We start from the raw sequence: 24,817 nt of genomic DNA, 5'->3' as shown, positions 1-24,817 counted from the left end.
ATACTCCTCTACCTGATGATACTCCTCTACATTCTCCTGATGATACCCCTCCTACCTGATGATGCTCCTCTACCTGATGATACTCCTCTACCTGACGATACTCCTCTACCTGATGATACTCCTCTACCTGATGATAGTCCTCTACCTGATGATCCTCCTCTACCTGATGATACTCCTCTACCTGATGATACTCCTCTACATTCTCCTGATGATACCCCTCCTACCTGATGATACACCTCTACCTGATGATCCTCCTCTACCTGATGATACTCCTCTACCTGATGATACTCCTCTACCTGATGATAGTCCTCTACCTGATGATCCTCCTCTACCTGATGATACTCCTCTACCTGATGATGCTCCTCTACCTGATGATACTCCTCTACCTGATGATACTCCTCTACCTGATGACCTGATGATACCCCTCTACCTGATGATACTCCTCTACCTGATGATACACTACCTGATGATACCTGACCTCATGATACTCCTCTACATTATCTGATGATCCTCCTCTACCCCTCATGATACTCCTCTACCGATGATACTCCTCTACCTGATGATACTCCTCTACCTGATGATCATCCTCTACCTGTACCTGATGATCCCTCTACCTGATGATACTCCTCTACCTGATGATACTCCTCTACCTGATGATCCTCCTCTACCTGATGATCCTCCTCTACATTCCCCTCATGATACTCCTCTACCCGATGATACTCCTCTACCTGATGATACTCCTCTACATTCTCTGATGATACCCCTCTACCTGATGATGCTCCTCTACCTGATGATACTCCTCTACCTGATGATACTCCTCTCCTGATGATACTCCTCTACCTGATGATACTCCTCTACCTGATGATACTCCTCTACCTGATGATCCTCCTCTACCTGATGATACTCCTCTACCTGATGATACTCCTCTACCTGATGATACTCCTCTACCTGATGATACTCCTCTACCTGATGATACCCTCTACCTGATCTCTCTACCTGATGATACTCCTCTACCTGATGATACTCCTCTACCTGATGATCTCCTCTACCTGATGATACTCTACCTGATGATACTCCTCTACCTGATGATACTCCTCTACCTGATGATACTCCTCTACCTGATGATCCTCCTCTACCTGATGATCCTCCTCTACCTGATGATACTCCTCTACCTGATGATACTCCTCTACCTGATGATACTCCTCTACCTGATGATACTCCTCTGATCCCTACCTGATGATACTCCTCTACCTGACCTACCTGATGATACTCCTCTACCTGATGATACTCCTCTACCTGATGATCCTCCTCTACCTGATGATACTCCCTCTACCTGATGATCCTCCTCTACCTGATGATACTCCTCTACCTGATGATACTCTACATTCCTGATGATACCCTCTACCTGATGATCCTCCTCTACCTGATGATACTCCTCTACCTGATGATACTCCTCTACCTGATGATACTCCTCTACCTGATGATCCTCCTCTACCTGATGATCCTCCTCTACCTGATGATACTCCTCTACCTGATGATACTCCTCTACCTGATGATACTCCTCTACCTGATGATCCTCCTCTACCTGATGATACTCCTCTACCTGATGATTCTCCTGATGATACTCCTCTACCTGATGATACTCCTCTACCTGATGATCTCCTCTACCTGATGATACTCCTCTACCTGATGATACTCCTCTTTCCTGATGATACTCCTCTACATTCTTCTGATGATCCTCCTCTACCTGATGATACTCCTCTACCTGATGATACTCCCTCTACCTGATGATACTCCTCTACCTGATGATACTCCTCTACCTGATGATACTCCTCTACCTGATGATACTCCTCTACCTGATGATCTCCTCTACCTGATGATCCTCCTCTACCTGATGATCCTCCTCTACCTGATGATCCTCCTCTACCTGATGATACTCCTCTACATTCTCCCTGATGATACTCCTCTACCTGATGATCCTCCTCTACCTGATGATACTCCTCTACCTGACATACTCCTCTGATGATGATCCTCCTCTACCTGATGATCTCCTCTACCTGATGATACTCCTCTACCTGATGATACTCCTCTACCTGATGATCCTCCTCTACCTGATGATACTCCTCTACCTGATGATACTCCTCTACCTGATGATACTCCTCTACCTGATGATCCTCCTCTACCTGATGATACTCCTCTACCTGATGATACTCCCTCTACCTGATGATACCTGATCCTCCTCTACCTGATGATCCTCCTCTACCTGATGATACTCCTCTACCTGATGATCTCCTCTACCTGATGATACTCCTCTACCTGATGATACTCCTCTACCTGATGATACTCCTCTACCTGATGATACTCCTCTACATTCTCCTGATGATACTCCTCTACCCTCTACCGATGATACTCCTCTACATTTCCTGATGATCTTCTACATTCTTCTGATGATCCTCCTCTACCTGATGATACTCCTCTACCTGATGATACTCCTCTACCTGATGATACTCCTCTACCTGATGATACTCCTCTACATTCTCCTGATGATACTCCTCTACCTGATGATACTCCTCTACCTGATGATCATCCTCTACCTGTACCTGATGATACTCCTCTACCTGATGATACTCCTCTACCTGATGATACTCCTCTACCTGATGATACTCCTCTACCTGATGATACTCCTCTACCTGATGATACTCCTCTACCTGATGATCCTCCTCTACCTGATGATCCTGATGATACTCCTCTACCTGATGATACTCCTCTACATTCTCCTGATGATCCTCCTCTACCTGATGATACTCCTCTACCTGATGATACTACCTGATGATACTCCTCTACCTGATGATCATCCTCTACCTGTACCTGATGATACTCCTCTACCTGATGATACTCCTCTACCTGATGATGCTCCTCTACCTGATGATCCTCCTCTACCTGATGATCCTCCTCTACATTCCCCTGATGATACTCCTCTACCTGATGATACTCCTCTACCTGATGATACTCCTCTACCTCCTGATGATACCCCTCTACCTGATGATGCTCCTCTACCTGATGATACTCCTCTACCTGATGATCCTCCTCTACCTGATGATACTCCTCTACCTGATGATACTCCTCTACCTGATGATACTCCTCTACCTGATGATCCTCCTGACCTGATGATACTCCTCTACCTGATGATCCTCCTCTACCTGATGATACTCCTCTACCTGATGATACTCCTCTACCTGATGATCTCCTCTACCTGATGATACTCCTCTACCTGATGATACTCCTCTACCTGATGATACTCCTCTACCTGATGATACCCCTGATGATACTCCTCTACCTGATGATACTCCTCTACCTGATGATACTCCTCTACCTGATGATACTCCTCTACCTGATGATCCTCCTCTACCTGATGATACTCCTCTACCTGATGATCCTCCTCTACCTGATGATACTTCTCTACCTGATGATCCTCCTCTACCTGATGATCCCCCTCTACCTGATGATACTCCTCTACATTCCCCTGATGATTCTCCTCTACCTGATGATACTCCTCTACCTGATGATACTCCTCTACCTGATGATCCTCCTCTACCTGATGATACTCCTCTACATTCTCCTGATGATACTCCTCTACATGATTATACTCCTCTACCGGATGGTACTCCTCTACATTTCCTGATGGTACTCTTCTACATTCTTCTGATGGTCCTCCTCTACCTGATGATACTCCTCTACCTGATGATACTCCTCTACCTGATGATACTCCTCTACCTGATGATACTCCTCTACATTCTCCTGATGATACTCCTCTACCTGATGATACTCCTCTACCTGATGATACTCCTCTACCTGATGATACTCCTCTACCTGATGATCCTCCTCTACCTGATGATACTCCTCTACCTGATGATCCTCCTCTACCTGATGATCCTCTTCTACCTGATGATACTCCTCTACCCCCTGATGATTCTCCTCTACCTGATGATACTCCTCTACCTGATGATACTCCTCTACCTGATGATCCTCCTCTACCTGATGATACTCCTCTACATTCTCCTGATGATACTCCTCTACATGATTATACTCCTCTACCGATGATACTCCTCTACCTGATGGTACTCTTCTACATTCTTCTGATGGTCCTCCTCTACCTGATGATACTCCTCTACCTGACCCTGATGATACTCCTCTACCTGATGATACTCCTCTACCTGATGATACTCCTCTACCTGATGATACTCTCTACCTGATGATCCCTGATGATGATCCTCCTCTACCTGATGATCCTCCTCTACCTGATGATCCTCCTCTACCCTGATGATACTCTCTACCTGATGATACTCCTCTACCTGATGATACTCCTCTACCTGATGATACTCCTCTACCTGATGATCCTCCTCTACCTGATGATACTCCTCTACCTGATGATACTCCTCTACATTATCCTGATGATCCTCCTCTATATTCCCTTCATGATACTCCTCTATGATACTCCTCTACCTGATGATACTCCTCTACCTGACGATACTCCTCTACCTGATTCCCCTCATGATACTCCTCTACCTGACGATACTCCTCTACCTGATGATGCTCCTCTACCTGATGATCCTCTTCTACCTGATGATCCTCCTCTACATTCCCCTCATGATACTCCTCTACCCGATGATACTCCTCTACCTGATGATACTCCTCTACATTCTCCTGATGATACCCCTCCTACCTGATGATGCTCCTCTACCTGATGATACACCTCTACCTGATGATCCTCCTCTACCTGATGATACTCCTCTACCTGATGATACTCCTCTACCTGATGATAGTCCTCTACCTGATGATCCTCCTCTACCTGATGATACTCCTCTACCTGATGATACTCCTCTACATTCCCCTGACAATACTCCTCTACCTGATGATCCTCCTCTACCTGATGATACTCCTCTACCTGATGATACTCCTCTACCTGATGATACTCCTCTACCTGATGATACTCCTCTACCTGATGATACTCCTCTACCTGATGATACTCCTCTACCTGATGATACTCCTCTACCTGATGATACTCCTCTACCTGATGATACTCCTCTACCTGATGATCCTCCTCTACCTGATGATACTCCTCTACCTGATGATCCTCCTCTACCTGATGATCCTCCTCTACCTGATGATACTCCTCTACCTGATGATCCTCCTCTACCTGATGATCCTCCTCTACCTGATGATACTCCTCTACCTGATGATACTCCTCTACCTGATGATACTCCTCTACCTGATGATCCTCCTCTACCTGATGATCCACCTCTACCTGATGATACTCCTCTACATTCCCCTGATGATTCTCCTCTACCTGATGATACTCCTCTACCTGATGATCCTCCTCTACCTGATGATACTCCTCTACATTCTCCTGATGATACTCCTCTACATGATTATACTCCTCTACCTGATGGTACTCCTCTACATTTCCTGATGGTACTCTTCTACATTCTTCTGATGGTCCTCCTCTACCTGATGATACTCCTCTACCTGATGATACTCCTCTACCTGATGATACTCCTCTACCTGATGATACTCCTCTACATTCTCCTGATGATACTCCTCTACCTGATGATACTCCTCTACCTGATGATACTCCTCTACCTGATGATACTCCTCTACCTGATGATCCTCCTCTATATTCCCCTCATGATACTCCTCTACCTGATGATCCCTCTACCTGATGATCCTCTTCTACCTGATGATACTCCTCTACATTCCCCTGATGATTCTCCTCTACCTGATGATACTCCTCTACCTGATGATACTCCTCTACCTGATGATCCTCCTCTACCTGATGATACTCCTCTACATTCTCCTGATGATACTCCTCTACATGATTATACTCCTCTACCGGATGGTACTCTACATTTCCTGATGGTACTCTTCTACATTCTTCTGATGATCCTCCTCTACCTGATGATACTCCTCTACCTGATGATACTCCTCTACCTGATGATACTCCTCTGCCTGATGATACTCCTCTACATTCTCCTGATGATACTCCTCTACCTGATGATACTCCTCTACCTGATGATCATCCTCTACCTGACCTGATGATGCTCCTCTACCTGATGATCCTCTTCTACCTGATGATCCTCCTCTACATTCCCTCATGATACCCTCTACCCGATGATACTCCTCTACCTGATGATCCTCCTCTACCTGATGATCCTCCTCTACCTGATGATACTCCTCTACCTGATGATACTCCTCTACCTGATGATCCTCCTCTACCTGATGATACTCCTCTACCTGACGATACTCCTCTACCTGATGATACTCCTCTACCTGATGATACTCCTCTACCTGATGATACTCCTCTACCTGATGATACTCCTCTACCTGATGATACTCCTCTACCTGATGATACTCCTCTACCTGATGATACTCCTCTACCTGATGATCCTCCTCTCCTGATGATCCTCCTCTACCTGATGATACTCCTCTACCTGATGATCCTCCTCTACCTGATGATACTTCTCTACCTGATGATCCTCCTCTACCTGATGATCCCCCTCTACCTGATGATACTCCTCTACATTCCCCTGATGATTCTCCTCTACATGATGATACTCCTCTACCTGATGATACTCCTCTACCTGATGATCCTCCTCTACCTGATGATACTCCTCTACATTCTCCTGATGATACTCCTCTACCTGATGATCATCCTCTACCTGTACCTGATGATACCCCTCTACCTGATGATACTCCTCTACATTCTTCTGATGGTCCTCCTCTACCTGATGATACTCCTCTACCTGATGATACTCCTCTACCTGAAGATACACCTCTACCTGATGATCCTCCTATACCTGATGATACTCCTCTACCTGATGATACTCCTCTACCTGATGATCCTCCTCTACCTGATGATACTCCTCTACCTGATGATACTCCTCTACATTCCCCTGACAATACTCCTCTACCTGATGATGCTCCTCTACCTGATGATCCTCTTCTACCTGATGATCCTCTACATTCCCCTCATGATCCTACACTACCTGATGATACTCCTCTACCTCATGATACTCCTCTACCTGAAGATCCTCCTCTACCTGATGATACTCCTCTACATTCTCCTGATGATACTCCTCTACCCTCTATGGATGGTACTCCTCTACATTTCCTGATGATACTCTTCTACATTCTTCTGATGGTCCTCCTCTACCTGATGATACTCCTCTACCTGATGATACTCCTCTACCTGATGATACTCTCTGATGATACTCCTCTACCTGATGATACTCCTCTACCTGATGATACTCTCTACCTGATGATCATCCTCTACCTGATGATACTCCTCTACCTGATGATCCTCTTCTACCTGATGATCCTCCTCTACCCCCTGATGATACTCCTCTACCTGATGATACTCCTCTACCTGATGATACTCCTCTACCTGATGATACACCTCTACCTGATGATCCTCCTCTACCTGATGATACTCCTCTACCTGATGATACTCCTCTACCTGATGATAGTCCTCTACCTGATGATCCTTCTCTACCTGATGATCCTCCACTACCTGATGATCCTCCTCTACCTGATGATACTCCTCTACATTCCCTGACAATACTCCTCTACCTGATGATCCTCCTCTACCTGATGATACTCCTCTACCTGATGATACTCCTCTACCTGATGATCTTCCTCTACCTGATGATCCTCCTCTACCTGATGATACTCCTCTACCTGATGATACTCCTCTACCTGATGATACTCCTGACCTGATGGTCCTCCTCTACCTGATGATCCTCCTCTACCTGATGATACTCCTCTACCTGATGATCCTCCTCTACCTGATGAACCTCCTCTACCTGATGATACTCCTCTACATGATGATGATTCTCCTCTACCTGATGATACTCCTCTACCTGATGATACTCCTCTACCTGATGATCCTCCTCTACCTGATGATACTCCTCTACATTCTCCTGATGATACTCCTCTACATGATTATACTCCTCTACCTGATGATACTCCTCTACATTTCCTGATGGTACTCTTCTACATTCTTCTGATGGTCCTCCTCTACCTGATGATACTCCTCTGATGATACTCCTCTACCTGATGATACTCCTCTACCTGATGATACTCCTCTACATTCTCCTGATGATACTCCTCTACCTGATGATACCCCTCTACCTGATGATACTCCTCTACCTGATGATGCTCCTCTACCTGATGATCCTCTTCTACCTGATGATCCTCCTCTACCTGATGATACTCCTCTACCTGATGATACTCCTCTACCTGATGATACCTGATGATACTCCTCTACCTGATGATCCTCCTCTACCTGATGATACTCCTCTACCTGATGATACTCCTCTACCTGATGATACTCCTCTCTACCTGATGATACTCCTCTACCTGATGATACTCCTCTACCTGATGATACTCCTCTACCTGATGATACCTCTACCTGATGATCCTCCTCTACCTGATGATCCTCCTCTACCTGATGATACTCCTCTACCTGATGATACTCCTCTACCTGATGATACTCCTCTACCTGATGATACTCCTCTACCTGATGATACTCCTCTACCTGATGATACTCCTCTACCTCTCCTCTACCTGATGATACTCCTCTACCTGATGATACTCCTCTACCTGATGATACTCCTCTACCTGATGATACTCCTCTACCTGATGATACTCCTCTACCTGATGATACCTCCTCTACCTGATGATATTCTCTACCTGATGATACTCCTCTACCTGATGATACTCCTCTACCTGATGATACTCCTCTACCTGATGATACTCCTCTACCTGATGATCCTCCTCTACCTGATGATCCTCCTCTACCTGATGATCCTCCTCTACCTGATGATACTCCTCTACATTCCCCTGATGATCCTCTCTACCTGATGATACTCCTCTACCTGATGATCTTCCTCTACCTGATGATACTCCTCTACATTCTCCTGATGATCCTCCTCTACCTGATGATACTCCTCTACCTGATGGTACTCCTCTACATTTCCTGATGGTACTCTTCTACATTCTTTTGATGGTCCTCCTCTACCTGATGATCCTCCTCTACCTGATGATACTCCTCTACCTGACGATACTCCTCTACCTGACGATACTCCTCTACCTGATGATACTCCTCTACCTGATGATACTCCTCTACCTGATGATACTCCTCTACCTGATGATCCTCCTCTACCTGATGATACTCCTCTACCTGATGATCCTCCTCTACCTGATGATACTCCTCTACCTGATGATCCTCCTCTACCTGATGATCCTTCTCTACCTGATGATGATTCCCCTGATGATCCTCTCTACCTGATGATACTCCTCTACCTGACCTCTACCTGATGATACTCCTCTACCTGATGATACTCCTCTACATTTCCTGATGATACTCTCTACATTCTGATGATCCTCCTCTACCTGATGATACTCCTCTACCTGATGATACCCTCTACCTGATGATACTCTCTACATTCTGATGATCCTCCTCTACCTGATGATAATCCTCTACCTGATGATACTCCTCTACCTGATGATAGATGATCCTCTTCTACCTGATGATCCTCCTCTATTCCTGATACTCCTCTACCCGATGATACTCCTCTACCTGATGATACTCCTCTACATTCCCTCATGATACTCCTCTACCTGGTGATACTCCTCTACCTGATGATACTCCTCTACCTGATGATACTCCTCTACCTGACGATACTCCTCTACCTGACGATACTCCTCTACCTGATGATAATCCTCAACCTGATGATCCTCCTCTACCTGATGATCCTCCTCTACCTGATGATACTCCTCTACCTGATGATACTCCTCTACCTGATGATACTCCTCTACCTGATGATACTCCTCTACCTGATGATACTTCTCTACCTGATGATCCTCCTCTACCTGATGATCCTCCTCTACCTGATGATCCTCCTCTACCTGATGATACTCCTCTACATTCCCCTGATGATCCTCTCTACCTGATGATACTCCTCTACCTGATGATCTTCCTCTACCTGATGATACTCCTCTACCTGATGATCCTCCTCTACCTGATGATACTCCTCTACATTCTCCTGATGATCCTCCTCTACCTGATGATACTCCTCTACCTGATGGTACTCCTCTACATTTCCTGATGGTACTCTTCTACATTCTTCTGATGGTCCTCCTCTACCTGATGATAATCCTCTACCTGATGATACTCCTCTACCTGATGATACTCCTCTACCTGATGATCCTCTTCTACCTGATGATCCTCCTCTACATTCCCCTCATGATACTCCTCTACCTGATGATACTCCTCTACCTGATGATACTCCTCTACATTCCCCTCATGATACTCCTCTACCTGGTGATACTCCTCTACCTGATGATACTCCTCTACCTGACGATACTCCTCTACCTGATGATCCTCCTCTACCTGATGATCCTCCTCTACCTGATGATACTCCTCTACCTGACGATACTCCTCTACCTGATAATACTCCTCTACATTCTCCTGATGATACTCCTCTACCCGATGGTCCTCCTCTACCTGATGATACTCCTCTACCTGATAATACTCCTCTACCTGATGATCCTCCTCTACCTGATTATCCTCCTCTACCTGATGATACTCCTCTACCTGATGATCCTCCTCTACCTGATGATCCTCCTCTACCTTATGATCCACCTCTACCTGATGATACTCCTCTACATTCCCCTGACAATACTCCTCTACCTGATGGTACTCCTCTACATTTCCTGATGGTACTCTTCTACATTCTTCTGATGGTCCTCCTCTACCTGATGATACTCCTCTACCTGATGATCCTCCTCTACCTGATGATACTCCTCTACCTGATGATACTCCTCTACCTGATGATACTCCTCTACCTGATGATACTCCTCTACCTGATGATACTCCTCTACCTGATGATCCTTCTCTACCTGATGATCCTCCACTACCTGATGATCCTCCTCTACATTCCCCTCATGATACTCCTCTACCTGATGATACTCCTCTACCTGATGATACTCCTCTACATACCTGATGATACCCCTCCTACCTGATGATAATCCTCTACCTGATGATCTCCTCTACCTGATGATCCTCCTCTACCTGATGATACTCCTCTACCTGATGATACTCCTCTACCTGATGATCCTCCTCTACCTGATGATCCTCCTCTACCTGATGATACTCCTCTACATTCTCCTGACATGATCCCCAATACTCCTCTACCTGATGATACTCCTCTACCTGATGATACTCCTCTACCTGATGATACTCCTCTACCTGATGATACTCCTCTACCTGATGATACTCCTCTACCTGATGATACTCCTCTACCTGATGATACTCCTCTACCTGATGATCCTCCTCTACCTGATGATCCTCCTCTACCTGATGATACTCCTCTACCTGATGATACTCCTCTACCTGATGATACCCTCTACCTGATGATACTCCTCTACCTGATGATCCTCCTCTACCTGATGATCCTCCTCTACCTGATGATCCTCCTCTACCTGATGATACTCCTCTACCTGATGATCCTCCTCTACCTGATGATACTCCTCTACCTGATGATCCTCCTCTACCTGATGATACTCCTCTACATTCTCCTGATGATACCTCCTACCTGATGATACCTGATGATACTCCTCTACCTGATGATACTCCTCTACCTGATGATCCTCCTCTACCTGATGATACTCCTCTACCTGATGATCTCCTCTACCTGATGATACTCCTCTACCTGATGATCTCCTCTACCTGATGATACTCCTCTACCTGATGATACTCCTCTACCTGATGATCCTCCTCTACCTGATGATACTCCTCTACCTGATGATCCTCTCCTCTACCTGATGATACTGATGATACTCCTCTACCTGATGATACTCCTCTACCTGATGATACTCCTCTACCTGATGATACATTCTCCTCTACCTGATGATCCTCCTCTACCTGATGATACTCCTCTACCTGATGATACTCCTCTACCTGATGATACTCCTCTACCTGATGATCCTCCTCTACCTGATGATCCTCCTCTACCTGATGATACTCCTCTACCTGATGATACTCCTCTACCTGATGATCCTCCTCTACCTGATGATACTCCTCTACATTCTCCTCTATGATACTCCTCTACCTCCTCTACCTGATGATCCTCCTCTACCTGATGATACTCCTCTACATTCCCCTGACAATACTCCTCTACCTGATGATACTCCTCTACCTGATGATACTCCTCTACCTGATGATACTCCTCTACCTGATGATACCTCTACCTGATGATCCTCCTCTACCTGATGATCCTCCTCTACCTGATGATACTCCTCTACCTGATGATACTCCTCTACCCCCTGATGATACTCCTCTACCTGATGATACTCCTCTACCTGATTACTCCTCTACCTGATGATACTCCTCTACCTGATGATACTCCTCTACCTGATGATCCTCCTCTACCTGATGATACTCCTCCTGATGAAATTCTCTACCTGATGATCCTCCTCTACCTGATGATCCTCCTCTACCTGATGATACTCCTCTACTTCCTGACAATATCCTCCTCTACCTGATGATACTCCTCTACCTGATGATCCTCCTCTACCTGATGATACTCCTCTACATTCTCCTGATGATACTCTACCTGATGATACCTCCTCTACCTGATGATACTCCTCTACCTGACTCCTCTACCTGATGATCTCCTCTACCTGATGATCCTCCTCTACCTGATGATACTCCTCTACCTGATGATCCTCCTCCTACCTGATGATCCTCCTCTACTACCTGATGATACTCTCTACCTGATGGTCTCCTCTACCTGATGATACTCCTCTACCTGATGATACTCCTCTACCTGATGATCCTCCTCTACCTGATGATCCTCCTCTACCTGATGATACTCCTCTACCTGATGATTCCTCTACCTGATGATCCTCCTCTACCTGATGATCCTCCTCTACCTGATGATACTCCTCTACATTCCCCTGATGATGATGATACTCCTCTACATTTCCTGATGGTACTCTTCTACTTCCTGATGGTCCTCCTCTACCTGACATGATGATCCTCCTCTACCTGATGATCCTCCTCTACCTGATGATCCTCCTCTACCTGATGATACTCCTCTACATTCCCCTGATGATATACTCCTCTCTACCTGATGATCCTCCTCTACCTGATGATACTCCTCTACCTGATGATACTCCTCTACCTGATGATACTTCTCTACCTGACGATACTCCTCTACCTGATGATACCCTCTACCTGATGATCCTTCTCTACCTGATGATCCTCCACTACCTGATGATCCTCCTCTACCTGATGATACTCCTCTACATTCCCCTGATGATCCTCCTCTACCTGATGATACTCCTCTACCTGATGATCCTCCTCTACCTGATGATACTCCTCTACATTCTCCTGATGATACTCCTCTACCTGATGATGATACTCCTCTACCTGATGATCCTCCTCTACCTGATGATACTCCTCTACATTCTCCTGATGATACTCCTCTACATGATTATACTCCTCTACCTGATGATACTCCTCTACCTGATGATACTCCTCTACCTGATGATACTCCTCTACCTGATGATACTTATCTACCTGACGATACTCCTCTACCTGATGATACTCCTCTACCTGATGATCCTTCTCTACCTGATGATCCTCCACTACCTGATGATCCTCCTCTACCTGATGATACTCCTCTACATTCCCCTGATGATCCTCCTCTACCTGATGATACTCCTCTACCTGATGATCCTCCTCTACCTGATGATACTCCTCTACATTCTCCTGATGATACTCCTCTACATGATTATACTCCTCTACCTGATGGTACTCCTCTACATTTCCTGATGGTACTCTTCTACATTCTTCTGATGGTCCTCCTCTACCTGATGATACTCCTCTACCTGATGATACTCCTCTACCTGATGATACTCCTCTACCTGATCAAATCAAATCAAATTTTATTTGTCACATACACATGGTTAGCAGATGTTAAATGCGAGTGTAGCGAAATGCTTGTGCTTCTAGTTCCGACAATGCAGTGATAACCAACAAGTAATCTAACTAACAATTCCAAAACTACTGTCTTATACACAGTGTAAGGGGATAAGGAATATGTACATAAGGATATATGAATGAGTGATGGTACAGAGCAGCATACAGTAGATGGTATCGAGTACAGTATATACATATGAGATGAGTGTGTAGACAAAGTAAACAAAGTGGCATAGTTAAAGTGGCTAGTGATACATGTGTTACATAAGGATGCAGTCGATGATGTAGAGTACAGTATATACATATGCATATGAGATGAATAATGTAGGGTAAGTAACATTATATAAGGTAGCATTGTTTAAAGTGGCTAGTGATATATTTACATAATTCCCATCAATTCCCATTATTAAAATGGCTGGAGTTGGGTCAGTGTCAATGACAGTGTGTTGGCAGCAGCCACTCACTGTTAGTGGTGGCTGTTTAACAGTCTGATGGCCTTGAGATAGAAGCTGTTTTTCAGTCTCTCGGTCCCAGCTTTGATGCACCTGTACTGACCTCGCCTTCTGGATGATAGCGGGGTGAACAGGCAGTGGTTCGGGTGGTTGATGTCCTTGATGATCTTTATGGCCTTCCTGTAACAACGGGTGGTGTAGGTGTCCTGGAGGGCAGGTAGTTTGCCCCCGGTGATGCGTTGTGCAGTCCTCACTACCCTCTGGAGAGCCTTATGGTTGAGGGCGGAGCAGTTGCCATACCAGGCGGTGATACAGCCCGCCAGGATGCTCTCGATTGTGCATCTGTAGAAGTTTGTGAGTGCTTTTGGTGACAAGCCGAATTTCTTCAGCCTCCTGAGGTTGAATAGGCGCTGCTGCGCCTTCTTCACGACGCTGTCAGTGTGAGTGGACCAATTCAGTTTGTCTGTGATGTGTATGCCGAGGAACTTAAAACTAGCTACCCTCTCCACTACTGTTCCATCGATGTGGATAGGGGGTGTTCCTCTGCTGTTTCCTGAAGTCCACAATCATCTCCTTAGTTTTGTTGACGTTGAGTGTGAGGTTATTTTCCTGACACCACACTCCGAGGGCCCTCACCTCCTCCCTGTAGGCCGTCTCGTCGTTGTTGGTAATCAAGCCTACCACTGTTGTGTCGTCCGCAAACTTGATGATTGAGTTGGAGGCGTGCGTGGCCACGCAGTCGTGGGTGAACAGGGAGTACAGGAGAGGGCTCAGAACGCACCCTTGTGGGGCCCCGTGTTGAGGATCAGCGGGGAGGAGATGATACCCTCACCACCTGGGGCGGCCCGTCAGGAAGTCCAGTACCCAGTTGCACAGGGCGGGGTCGAGACCCAGGGTCTCGAGCTGATGACGAGCTTGGATGGTACTATGGTGTTGAATGCCGAGCTGTAGTCGATGAACAGCATTCTCACATAGGTATTCCTCTTGTCCAGGTGGGTTAGGGCAGTGTGCAGTGTGGTTGAGATTGCATCGTCTGTGGACCTATTTGGGCGGTAAGCAAATTGGAGTGGGTCTAGGGTGTCAGGTAGGGTGGAGGTGATATGGTCCTTGACTAGTCTCTCAAAGCACTTCATGATGACGGAAGTGAGTGCTACGGGGGCGGTAGTCGTTTAGCCAGTTACCTTAGCTTTCTTGGGAACAGGAACAATGGTGGCCCTCTTGAAGCATGTGGGAACAGCAGACTGGTATAGGGATTGATTGAATATGTCCGTAAACACACCGGCCAGCTGGTCTGCGCATGCTCTGAGGGCGCGGCTGGGGATGCCTGGGCCTGCAGCCTTGCGAGGGTTAACACGTTTAAATGTCTTACTCACCTCGGCTGCAGTGAAGGAGAGACCGCATGTTTCCGTTGCAGGCCGTGTCAGTGGCACTGTATTGTCCTCAAAGCGGGCAAAAAGTTATTTAGTCTGCCTGGGAGCAAGACATCCTGGTCCGTGACTGGGCTGGATTTCATCTTGTAGTCCGTGATTGACTGTAGACCCTGCCACATGCCTCTTGTGTCTGAGCCGTTGAATTGAGATTCCACTTTGTCTCTGTACTGACGCTTAGCTTGTTTAATAGCCTTGGGAGGGAATAGCTGCACTGTTTGTATTCAGTCATGTTGCCAGACACCTGCCCTGATTAAAAGCAGTGGTTCGCGCTTTCAGTTTCACGCGAATGCTGCCATCAATCCACGGTTTCTGGTTAGGGAATGTTTTTTCGTTGCTATGGGAACGACATCTTCGACGCACGTTCTAATGAACTCGCACACCGAATCAGCGTATTCGTCAATATTCCCATCTGACGCAATACGAGTCCACGTGATGGAAGCAGTCTTGGAGTGTAGAGTCAGCTTGGTCTGACCAGCGTTGGACAGACCTCAGCGTGGGAGCCTCTTGTTTTAATTTCTGCCTGTAGGCAGGGATCAGCAAAATGGAGTCGTGGTCAGCTTTTCCGAAAGGGGGCGGGGCAGGGCCTTATATGCGTCGCGGAAGTTAGAGTAACAATGATCCAAGGTTTTACCACCCCTGGTTGCGCAATCGATATGCTGATAAAATTTAGGGAGTCTTGTTTTCAGATTGGCTTTGTTAAAATCCTGCTACAATGAATGCAGCCTCCGGATAAATGTTTTCCAGTTTGCAAAGAGTTAAATAAAGTTCGTTCAGAGCCATCGATGTGTCTGCTTGGGGGATATATACGGCTGTGATTATAATCGAAGAGAATTCTCTTGGAAGATAATGCGGTCTACATTTGATTGTGAGGAATTCTAAATCAGGTGAACAGAAGGATTTGAGTTCCTGTATGTTTCCTTCATCACACCATGTCCCGTTAGTCATGAGGCATACGCCCCCGCCACTCTTCTTACCAGAGAGATGTTTGTTTCTGTCCGCGCGATGCGTGGAGAAACCCGTTAGCTGCACCGCCCTGGATAGCGTCTTCCCAGTAAGCCATGTTTCCGTAAAGCAAAGAACGTTACAGTCTCTGATGTCCCTCTGGAATGCCACCCTTGCTCGGATTTCATCAACCTTGTTGTCGAGAGACTGGACATTGGCAAGAAGAATACTGGGAAGTGGTGCGCGATGTGCCCTTTTTCGGAGTCTGACCAGAACACCGCCGTTTCCCTCTTTTTCGTAGTCGTTTCCTTGGGTCGCTGCAAGCATTCCGTTGTCCTGTTTGTAAGGCAGAACACAGGATCCGGTCCTCCTCTATTCTTGGTCGTACTGATGGTGAGTTGACGCTGATCTTATATTCAGTAGTTCTTCTCGACTGTATGTAATGAAACCTAAGATGACCTGGGGTACCAATGTAAGAAATAACACGTAAAAAAACAAAAAACTGCATAGTTTCCTAGGAACGCGAAGCGAGGCGGCCATCTCAGTCGGCGCCGGAAGTTAACTGATGATACTCCTCTTCCTGATGATACTCCTCTACCTGATGATACTCCTCCTGCACTATTTAGGGATTAGGGTGCCATTTTGGGTCTAAAGTAGTGCACTATTTAGGGATTAGGGTGCCATTAGGGAGACATACAATTCCTATTCAAGGTCAAAGCCCACTCTATATTGAAATAGTCAGCTATTAAAACCCTGACATACCATTCTCAGTCTTTGTGGGACAATGGAACAGATGGAGGTGTACAGCCTCTGAATCCTAGTCGCCTACTGCATTATGATCCGCATTAATAGGCTGTTGCAGTCCAGTGGTTTTGCAATATGAAAATGCATTTCCTAAACATCATGCATCTAAGACATACATTATGTTAATTCAAGACATGCCAAGGGATAATTGAGGCTTTTGGTGTGAGGTATTGAAGAAATTGTCAAAATAAGTGCATGTTTGGCTCCATAATAGCAAACTATCCTGAACATCGACAGTTGGATTTACTCCTCTAGTCATAACAAAGTTTGAGATTCCTCAGTAATTGTGGCTTTGGCAGAGATGGTTTTCAGTGGTTACGTGTCAAATGGCACTCTAATTCCCTATATAGTGTAATACTTTTGACCCCAAATGGCACCCTATTCCCTATATACTGCACTACTTTTGACCCCAAATGGTACCCTATTCCCTATATAGTACACTACTTTTGACTAGAACTCTTTAGGTCCATATTAGGGGATAGGTTGCCATTTGGGGTGCATCCTCTGAGTCCTCAGAATGCCATCCATTATCAATCCCAGAACAGCCAATTGACAACAGAATTGATTTCCTGATTAATGTCCCGGTCCCTACCATTGGCTAACAGGCCTTGGAGACATCATGATAAATATCAGCATCAACATGGATAAACAATGATGTTATTATGGGCCTAGTGGGCATAGGATGGTTGGGTCTCCAATAATAATAAATGCTATGGTTATTGTCATGGTGTTCATTGTTATGATAGGTTACCTGGCCTGCGCGTAAACGTAGGCTTATCAAATGTGTAAATTTGGGGGAGGTGGGGTGGGATCTGATACTCTTTGATTGCCTTAACTCACCATCAATGTGGAACTTCTTAAATAAAACAATTCTTCATCTCATAAAGCAAAGTCTGTTTTTACATCCACTGAGAATGACAACAGTTCCTCAACGTAGCCTATTTGAAAAGTCTTTCCAGCTCTCTCCCTTTTGACCACTCAGCATGAATAGAGGGGGAAAAATGTCATGGAAAAAAAGCCGCCCTGATTACTTCTTATCCCTTGCACAAATAGCCTACAGCTGTGTCTGCCTGTCCGGAGATCACTGGCACAGGAAACTCCCTTACAAAGAAAAGTATGCAGTCTTCAAACTGCAGTAAAACTGCAGTAACTGCAGTCGACTATGGTATTTTGGACTCAGTAATTGCAGAATAGCTGCAGTTACACTTCATAAGGGCTCTGTGGTTCCCAGAATATTTTAGTGCAAGTTTCAGGCTGGAGCCAAGTTTATGTCAGGTGGTCTATGTGTAGCTGGTGTATAGGAGTCAGGCACCGGACAGCAGATCTGAGTAAATAAACGTTATTTTACTCAACATATAATGAATGCAATACAAAAACAGAGCCCACAATAACAGACCTTCCTACATAGAAACAATCACTCACAAACAAACATGGAGGGACAGAGGGTTAAATAATGAACAGGTAATTGGGGGATTGAAACCAGGTGTGTAAGACAAAGACAAAAACAAATGGAAAATGAAAAGTGGATTGGCATCGACCGCGAAACGGTTCCAAACTGTTCACTGTTCCAAACTGTTCACTGTTCCAAACTGTTCACTGTTCCTCACTGTTCACTGTTCCAAACTGTTCACTGTTCCAAACTGTTCACTGTTCACTGTTCCAAACTGTTCACTGTTCCAAACTGTTCACTGTTCCTCACTGTTCCAAACTGTTCACTGTTCCAAACTGTTCACTGTTCCTCACTGTTCACTGTTCCTCACTGTTCCAAACTGTTCACTGTTCCAAACTGTTCAAACTGTTCACTGTTCCAAACTGTTCACTGTTCACTGTTCCAAACTGTTCACTGTTCACTTTCCAAACTGTTCACTGTTCCAAACTGTTCACTGTTCCAAACTGTTCACTGTTCCAAACTGTTCACTGTTCCAAACTGTTCACTGTTCCAAACTGTTCACTGTTCCAAACTGTTCAAACTGTTCAAACTGTTCACTGTTCCAAACTTCACTGTTCCTCACTGTTCCAAACTGTTCACTGTTCCAAACTGTTCACTGTTCCTCAAACTGTTCCTCACTGTTCCAAACTGTTCACTGTTCCAAACTGTTCACTGTTCCAAACTGTTCACTGTTCCAAATTGTTCACTGTTCCAAACTGTTCACTGTTCCAAACTGTTCACTGTTCCTCACTGTTCCAAACTGTTCACTGTTCCAAACTGTTCACTGTTCACTGTTCCAAACTGTTCACTGTTCACTGTTCCAAACTGTTCACTGTTCACTGTTCCAAACTGTTCACTGTTCCAAACTGTTCACTGTTCCAAACTGTTCACTGTTCCAAACTGTTCACTGTTCCAAAATGTTCACTGTTCCAAACTGTTCACTGTTCCAAACTGTTCACTGTTCACTGTTCAAATTGTTCACTGTTCCAAACTGTTCACTGTTCCAAACTGTTCACTGTTCCAAACTGTTCCAAACTGTTCACTGTTCCAAACTGTTCACTGTTCCAAACTGTTCACTGTTCCAAACTGTTCACTGTTCCAAACTGTTCACTGTTCCTCACTGTTCCAAACTGTTCACTGTTCCAAACTGTTCACTGTTCCAAACTGTTCACTGTTCCTCACTGTTCACTGTTCCTCACTGTTCCTCACTGTTCACTGTTCCTCACTGTTCACTGTTCCAAACTGTTCACTGTTCCAAACTGTTCACTGTTCCAAACTGTTCACTGTTCCAAACTGTTCCTCACTGTTCCTCACTGTTCCAAACTGTTCACTGTTCCAAACTGTTCACTGTTCCTCACTGTTCACTGTTCCAAACTGCTCACTGTTCCTCACTGTTCACTGTTCCAAACTGTTCACAGTTCCAAACTGTTCACTATTCCAAACTGTTCACTATTCCAAACTGTTCACTGTTCCTCACTGTTCACTGTTCCTCACTGTTCACTGTTCCTCACTGTTCCAAACTGTTCACTGTTCCAAACTGTTCACTGTTCCAAACTGTTCACTGTTCCTCACTGTTCACTGTTCCAAACTGTTCACTGTTCCAAACTGTTCACTGTTCCAAACTGTTCACTGTTCCTCACTGTTCACTGTTCCAAACTGTTCACTGTTCCAAACTGTTCACTGTTCCAAACTGTTCACTGTTCCTGTTCACAGTTCTCACTGTTCACTGTTCCTCACTGTTCACTGTTCCAAACTGTTCACTGTTCCAAACTGTTCACAGTTCCTCACTGTTCACAGTTCCAAACTGTTCACTGTTCCAAACTGTTCACTGTTCCTCACTGTTCCAAACTGTTCACTGTTCCAAACTGTTCACTGTTCCTCACTGTTCACTGTTCCAAACTGCTCACTGTTCCAAACTGTTCACAGTTCCAAACTATTCACTATTCCAAACTGTTCACTGTTCCAAACTGTTCACTGTTCCTCACTGTTCACTGTTCCTCACTGTTCCAAACTGTTCACTGTTCACTGTTCCAAACTGTTCACTGTTCCAAACTGTTCACAGTTCCTCACTGTTCACAGTTCCTCACTGTTCCAAACTGTTCACTGTTCCAAACTGTTCACAGTTCCTCACTGTTCACAGTTCCAAACTGTTCACTGTTCCAAACTGTTCACTGTTCCAAACTGTTCACTGTTCCTCACTGTTCACTGTTCCAAACTGCTCACTGTTCCAAACTGTTCACAGTTCCAAACTATTCACTATTCCAAACTGTTCACTGTTCCAAACTGTTCACTGTTCCTCACTGTTCACTGTTCCTCACTGTTCCAAACTGTTCACTGTTCACTGTTCCAAACTGTTCACTGTTCCAAACTGTTCACTGTTCCAAACTGTTCACTGTTCCAAACTGTTCACTGTTCCAAACTGTTCACTGTTCACTGTTCCAAACTGTTCACTGTTCCAAACTGTTCACTGTTCCTCACTGTTCCAAACTGTTCACTGTTCCAAACTGTTCACTGTTCCTCACTGTTCACTGTTCCTCACTGTTCCAAACTGTTCACTGTTCACTGTTCCAAACTGTTCACTGTTCCAAACTGTTCACTGTTCCAAACTGTTCACTGTTCCAAACTGTTCACTGTTCCAAACTGTTCACTGTTCCTCACTGTTCCAAACTGTTCACTGTTCCAAACTGTTCACTGTTCACTGTTCCAAACTGTTCACTGTTCACTGTTCCAAACTGTTCACTGTTCCAAACTGTTCACTGTTCCAAACTGTTCACTGTTCCAAACTGTTCACTGTTCCAAACTGTTCACTGTTCCAAACTGTTCCAAACTGTTCACTGTTCCAAACTGTTCACTGTTCCAAACTGTTCACTGTTCCTCACTGTTCCAAACTGTTCACTGTTCCAAACTGTTCACTGTTCCTCACTGTTCACTGTTCCTCACTGTTCCTCACTGTTCACTGTTCCAAACTGTTCACTGTTCCTCACTGTTCACTGTTCCAAACTGCTCACTGTTCCAAACTGTTCACTGTTCCTCACTGTTCACTGTTCCTCACTGTTCCAAACTGTTCACTGTTCCAAACTGTTCACTGTTCCACACTGTTCACTGTTCCAAACTGTTCACTGTTCCTCACTGTTCACTGTTCCAAACTGTTCACTGTTCCTCACTATTCCAAACTGTTCACTGTTCCTCACTGTTCACTGTTCCAAACTGTTCACTGTTCCAAACTGTTCACTGTTCCTCACTGTTCACTGTTCCAAACTGCTCACTGTTCCAAACTGTTCACAGTTCCAAACTATTCACTATTCCAAACTGTTCACTGTTCCAAACTGTTCACTGTTCCTCACTGTTCACTGTTCCTCACTGTTCCAAACTGTTCACTGTTCACTGTTCCAAACTGTTCACTGTTCCAAACTGTTCACTGTTCCAAACTGTTCACTGTTCCAAACTGTTCACTGTTCCAAACTGTTCACTGTTCACTGTTCCAAACTGTTCACTGTTCCAAACTGTTCACTGTTCCTCACTGTTCCAAACTGTTCACTGTTCCAAACTGTTCACTGTTCCTCACTGTTCACTGTTCCTCACTGTTCCAAACTGTTCACTGTTCCAAACTGTTCACTGTTCCTCACTGTTCACTGTTCCAAACTGCTCACTGTTCCAAACTGTTCACTGTTCCTCACTGTTCACTGTTCCTCACTGTTCCAAACTGTTCACTGTTCCAAACTGTTCACTGTTCCAAACTGTTCACTGTTCCTCACTGTTCACTGTTCCAAACTGCTCACTGTTCCTCACTGTTCACTGTTCCAAACTGTTCACTGTTCCAAACTGTTCACAGTTCCTCACTGTTCACTGTTCCTCACTGTTCCAAACTGTTCACTGTTCCTCACTGTTCACTGTTCCAAACTGTTCACTGTTCCAAACTGTTCACTGTTCCTCACTGTTCACTGTTCCAAACTGCTCACTGTTCCAAACTGTTCACTGTTCCAAACTATTCACTATTCCAAACTGTTCACTGTTCCAAACTGTTCACTGTTCCTCACTGTTCACTGTTCCTCACTGTTCCAAACTGTTCACTGTTCCAAACTGTTCACTGTTCCAAACTGTTCACTGTTCACTGTTCCAAACTGTTCACTGTTCCAAACTGTTCACTGTTCCTCACTGTTCACTGTTCCAAACTGCTCACTGTTCCAAACTGTTCACTGTTCCTCACTGTTCACTGTTCCTCACTGTTCCAAACTGTTCACTCTTCCAAACTGTTCACTGTTCCAAACTGTTCACTGTTCCTCACTGTTCACTGTTCCAAACTGCTCACTGTTCCTCACTGTTCACGGTTCCAAACTGTTCACTGTTCCTCACTGTTCACAGTTCCAAACTGTTCACTGTTCCTCACTGTTCACTGTTCCAAACTGTTCACTGTTCCAAACTGTTCACAGTTCCAAACTGTTCACTGTTCCTCACTGTTCACTGTTCCTCACTGTTCCAAACTGTTCACTGTTCCTCACTGTTCACTGTTCCAAACTGTTCACTGTTCCAAACTGTTCACTGTTCCTCACTGTTCACTGTTCCAAACTGCTCACTGTTCCAAACTGTTCACTGTTCCAAACTGTTCACTGTTCCAAACTGTTCACTGTTCCTCACTGTTCACTGTTCCTCACTGTTCCAAAATGTTCACTGTTCCAAACTGTTCACTGTTCCAAACTGTTCACTGTTCCAAACTGTTCACTGTTCCAAACTGTTCACTGTTCACTGTTCCAAACTGTTCACTGTTCCAAACTGTTCACTGTTCCAAACTGTTCACTGTTCCAAACTGTTCACTGTTCCTCACTGTTCCAAACTGTTCACTGTTCACTGTTCCAAACTGTTCACTGTTCCAAACTGTTCACTGTTCCAAACTGTTCACTGTTCCAAACTGTTCACTGTTCCTCACTGTTCCAAACTGTTCACTGTTCCAAACTGTTCACTGTTCCTCACTGTTCCAAACTGTTCACTGTTCCAAACTGTTCACTGTTCCTCACTGTTCACTGTTCCAAACTGCTCACTGTTCCTCACTGTTCACTGTTCCTCACTGTTCACTGTTCCTCACTGTTCACTGTTCCAAACTGCTCACTGTTCCTCACTGTTCACTGTTCCTCACTGTTCACTGTTCCAAACTGCTCACTGTTCCTCACTGCTCACTGTTCCTCACTGTTCACTGTTCCAAACTGTTCACTGTTCCAAACTGTTCACTGTTCCAAACTGTTCACTGTTCCTCACTGTTCACTGTTCCAAACTGCTCACTGTTCCTCACTGTTCACGGTTCCAAACTGTTCACTGTTCCTCACTGTTCACGGTTCCAAACTGTTCACTGTTCCTCACTGTTCACTGTTCCTCACTGTTCACTGTTCCTCACTGTTCACTGTTCCAAACTGCTCACTGTTCCTCACTGTTCACTGTTCCTCACTGTTCACTGTTCCTCACTGTTCACTGTTCCAAACTGCTCACTGTTCCTCACTGTTCACTGTTCCAAACTGTTCACTGTTCCAAACTGTTCACTGTTCCAAACTGTTCACTGTTCCTCACTGTTCACTGTTCCTCACTGTTCCAAACTGTTCACTGTTCCTCACTGTTCACTGTTCCAAACTGTTCACTGTTCCAAACTGTTCACTGTTCCTCACTGTTCACTGTTCCAAACTGCTCACTGTTCCAAACTGTTCACTGTTCCAAACTGTTCACTGTTCCA

This window comes from Oncorhynchus keta, chromosome 23, assembly GCF_023373465.1.
Source record: "Oncorhynchus keta strain PuntledgeMale-10-30-2019 chromosome 23, Oket_V2, whole genome shotgun sequence".
NCBI lineage: Eukaryota > Metazoa > Chordata > Actinopteri > Salmoniformes > Salmonidae > Oncorhynchus > Oncorhynchus keta.
This window is presented reverse-complemented; position numbering follows the sequence as displayed.